We start from the raw sequence: 5,155 nt of genomic DNA, 5'->3' as shown, positions 1-5,155 counted from the left end.
ACTCTGCTCGGAAACGGAAACCAGCCGCCAGCTCTTATTTCCGCCAGTTTAGCTCCACCCACTTCCACATACAGTTTCAGGTATCAAAAAAACCCTGGAATCATTGAATCTGACAGCACAGGATATAGAAATAAGCAGCAATCCAATCTTTCATAGAGCTTTATCACAACAGCTTGTACTTGTGCAGCATTTGATTTATTATTGTCACATGTATTGGAGTACAGTGAGAAGTATTGCTCCTGGTGCACAATACAGATAAAACATACCGTATTGGGATACAATGAAAAGTATTGTTCCTAGCGCACAATACAACCAAAACTGTTCATAGGGTACATAGGAGAGCAGGAAAGGAGAGGGGTACAGAAATGTTGGGAAACACTGGGTTTAGTGAGAAGGAGGAGCTGCAGGAAATCAGTATTAATAGTGAAATGGTGTTAGAGAAACTGATGAGATTGAAGGCTGATAAACAGCCCAGTGAATGAGGCAAACCAGCCTCCTATCCATTGACTCCGTCTACATTTCCCACTGCCTTGGAAAAGCAGCCAGCATAATCAAAGACACCTTGGACATTCTCTCTTCCACCTTCTTCCATCAGAAAAAGATACAAAAGTCTGAGGTCACATACCAACATGATGGAGGCGATGCCCTAGTGGTATTTTCACTAGACAATTAATCCAGAAACTCAGATAATGCTCTGGCGACCCTGGTTCAAATCCCACTAGGGCAGATGGTAGAATTGAAGTCAATACAAAAAAAATGGAATTAAGAATCTACTGAAGACCATGAAACTATTGACAGGAAAACCCCTCTGTTTCACTAATGTCCTTTAGGGAAGGAAATCTGCTGTCCTTACCTGGTCTGGCCTACATATAACTCCAGAGCCACAGCAATGTGGTTGACTCTCAACAGCCCTCAGGCAACAAGGGATGGGCAATATACACTGGCCAGCCAATGACATCCATGTCCCACAGATGAATGAAAAAAAATCAAGAACAGCTTCTTCCCTGCTGCCATCAGACTTTTAACAAAGAACAGGCACAGGAACAGGCCCTTCGGCCCACCAAGGTTGCGCCAATCACATTGTCCCATCTGGATCAACTGCCTGTATCCCTCAATTCCCTGCTTGTTCATGTGTTTATCCAGATAAGTCTTAAATGTTGCTAACATGTCTGCCTCAACCACCTCACTTGTCAGTACATTCCAGGTCATACCATATGGACATATATATTAAGTTGATTTTTCTCTATGTCCTAGCTATGTCCGTTACACAATATTCTGCACCTTCTTCTCATCTATGTACTCTATGAATGGTCTCGAGTGTATTGTGCACAAGAAACAATACTTTTCACTGTATCCCAATACACGTGACAATAACATTTCCAGTACCTTATTGTGTCCTCCTTTGTGAAGACAGAGCCAAAGTACACATTTAGTTGATCAACCATTTCTTTGTTCCCCATTATGAAGTCCCCTGTTTCTGACTGTAAGGGATATTTGCCTTCACTAATCTTTTTCTCCTCACATACCTATAAGAACTTTTACAGCCAGTTTATTTGTTCCCCACAAATTTACTCTCATACACTACTTTCCCCTTCTTAATCAGTCCCTTGGTCCTCTTTTGCTGAATTCTACACTGCTCCCAACCCTCAGGTCTGTTGATCAACAAACATAGAATCCCTACAGTGCAGAAGGAGGCCATTTGACTTATCGAGCCTACACAAACAACAATCCCACTCAGGCCCTATCCCCATAACCCCATGTATTTACCCTACTAATCCCTCTGACACTAAGGAGTGATTAAGCATGGCCAATTAACCTAACCCACACATCTTTGGACTGTGGGAGGAAACCAGAGCACCCAGAAGAAACCTATACAGACTTGGGGAGAATATGCAAACACCACAAAGACAATGACCTAAGCCAGGAATTGAACCCAGGTCCCTGGCGCTGTGAGGCAGCAGTGCTAACCGCTCTGCCACCGTGCCACTCATGTACATAGAGATAAGTAATGGATGAGTGACACCTGGTGTGAGTTTGGACATGGCCAGCAGAGTTTTAGTTTACAGAGTTTACAGAGGTAGAATGTGAGAGGAAAGCCAGCTGTGCATTAGAATAGTCAAGTCTAGAGTTAATAAAGCTATGGATGAGGGATTCAGTAGCGAATGAGCTTGGATGGAGGAAATGCTATACGGGAAGAAATAGATGGTTTTGATGGAGTGTAGATGTATGGTCAGAAGCTCAGTTCAAGGTCAAAAGGTGGGATTTTACAGCCTCAATTGTCCCAAAACCATAAAATCCTGCTCAAGATCAATACACCTTTCCATGGTCCACCCCTCGTCCGCTCCGATTCCTGTGGTGGGTGGGGCAGTAAAATTCCAACCAAACCGTCAAACAGTCTGGTTCAGCCTCAGACAGTTGTCAGGAAGAGGGACACAGTCGATAATTAGTGGGTAGAGTTTGTAGCAGGGATTAAAGGAAAATGTCTTCAGTCTTCCAAATGTTTAGTTGGAGGATATTTCTTTCCATTCTTTATTGGATGTAGGATAAGCAAGCTGTTAATATAGCAACAGTGGTGGAGTCAAAGGAGGTGGTGATGAACTTGAACTGGAAGTCAACAGTGTACACACGGAAATTGGCATTACGTTTTTGGATGATATCACTGAATGGTAATTTGAAAAGGGGGCCAAGGGCATAGAAGAAGGCCATTCATTTCTGTACTAGCTCTTTGAAAGAGCTATTAAATCAGTTCCACCTCCCCTGCTTTTTTCCAAGACCTTTACCAATCTTTTGCCTCTTTCACCTCCTGACACTCCAAAGTCTCCACCATCTACAAGGCATAAGTCAGGAATGTACATTCCATTTGCCTGGTTGAGTGTAGCTCCAATAGTACTCAAGAAGCTCAACACTATCTAGGACAAAGAAGCCTACTTGATTGGCACCCCAGGGGATTTTCACAAATCCCTTCATTGCAGTGTTAATGCAAGCCTATTTGTGACACTAATAAATAAGCAAACATAAGCAAAGTAAACATCTGCCAACTGCAGCAACTCACAAGGTTCTTTTGATAGCAGCTTTCGAATCCATAACCTCGACTATGTAGAATGACAGGGGCAGCAGATGCACAGGAACACCATCAGCTGGAAGTTTCCTGCCAGCCACATGCCACCTTGACTTGGAACTAGCTCGGTGTTTTTCACTGTCATTGGTTAAAATCCTGGAGCTCCTTCCCTAACAGCACTGTGGGTGAACCTACAGCACATGAATTGTAATGGTTTAAGAATGCAACTCACCACCATCTTCTTAAGGGCAATTATGGATGGGTAATAATACTGGCCTACCCAGCAATGGCCTCATCCTGAGAAAGAATTTAAAAAGTATCTAATTTTCCTTTAGAAGTTTGTGCTGACTGACCTTTTAAGGAAAACACAGCAGAAGAGGGTCACCTGACCTGGGGGACAAATTAGGATGAGAATGGATAATCACCCGAGGATATGGAGCTCTCTCTCAGGCAGAAGCATGTAGTAGAGATGTAGGGACTTGGTGGCCAGTGAGGCTGCGACCCTCTGCAAAGGATTTTCCTTGTTAATAAATACCCTTGTGCTCCTGTTGAAGTCTGTAGTGTGCATCGTTACAAAACTACTGTTGATGTGACCACATTTAGTTTAGGGCATCTTACTGTCATAAAGATGCTTTATAAATGCAAGTTTTTGTTATTATTCCATAGTGTCAATATTCTGTGCAAAAATGTTTTTCTTGGTCTCTGTCCTCATCTCTTATATTTAATCTGACACTGATGTTCCCCCATTCTAGACCCCTAATCACTGGGAAAGGTTGCTATCTAATCCACCTCCTCACTTTATAATGTTAAATACCTCTCTCAACATTTCACAGTTCCTCTGCAGGAATGAAAACAGCACAGTTTAAAAGTTCTGTCTGTTTGCATTTCTTCACACCAGACTATGCCTGAGCTGTTCCCTCTCTGTGGCTCAAAATCCTTAACAATTGCAGGTGACATTTCCAACTTGCCAATAATCATAGAATCATACAACATAGAAGAGGCCCTTCGGCCCATTGAGTCCACACCAACACACTAGAAACACCTGAACTCCCACCTAATCCCATCTGCCAGCACTTGGCCTGTAGCCCTGAATGTTATGATGTGCCAAGTGCTCATCCAAATACTTTTTAAAGGCTGTGAGGCATCCTGCCTCTACTACCCTTCCAGGCAGCACATTACAGACTGTCACCATCCTTTGGTTCAAAAAGTTCTTCCTCACATACCCCCTAAACCTCCTGCCCCTCACCTTGAACCTATGTGCCCTCATGACTGACCCTTCAACTAAGAACTGCTTCTTGTCCATTCTGTCCATGTCTCTCATAATCTTGTACACTCCGATCAGGTCGCCACTCAGTCTTCTCTGCTTGAATGAAAACAAACCAGGCTTATGCAACCTCTCTTCAAAACTTAAATGTTCCATCCCAGGCAGCATCCTGTGAATAATAAAGAAGTGAATATGCAGCATGGCATTAAAGCAGTAGAATTGTACAAGTAGAACACTTAAATCAGAAATGTACAGTGGAACAGATAGGAAGACTGGTTCATTTATAAGTTTGCAGGCCTTCAGAAGATGTTAATTACAATTAACATGCAATGTTAATCATTAATATGTGAAGATACATTTTTAAATGAAGTTTTAGAAAATGAATATTTAAAAATAAATTTGATGTTTTTATGTGAACATTGCCTTGACAATTTGCAAATTGCAATTTGCAAAATTCACAAATTGCTTCAATGTATTTCATTTCCCCAGGAGAGCAATGAGGACAGGTTTACATGAAGGTATGTATAATAACTATACATGGTGAGTGAAGGACAAATAGCTAAATGTAATGTGCTAAATATTTTAATGACTCTAATCAACATAACTTCCAAATATATAATATCCCTACGTATAATGCAGACTTCTAAAAGCATGTGTTAATTATATACAATTAAGCTTTATTCTCCCTGTATATTGCTGCAAATCCAGTTATTAAACTAAGTCTTTGTAGTGGAGAAGAAAAAGATGTTTTAAGTAATGCTAAATGAATGCATGTATGGTCAGTAATTATTTCAGGGTTAAAAACATCTGTTTAAATTGGATGGAGATTATAG

The sequence above is a fragment of the Carcharhinus amblyrhynchos genome, chromosome 18 (genome assembly GCF_965287045.1).
Source record: "Carcharhinus amblyrhynchos chromosome 18, sCarAmb.v2.hapA, whole genome shotgun sequence".
Lineage (NCBI taxonomy): Eukaryota > Metazoa > Chordata > Chondrichthyes > Carcharhiniformes > Carcharhinidae > Carcharhinus > Carcharhinus amblyrhynchos.
Note: the sequence above shows the minus strand (reverse complement) of the source record.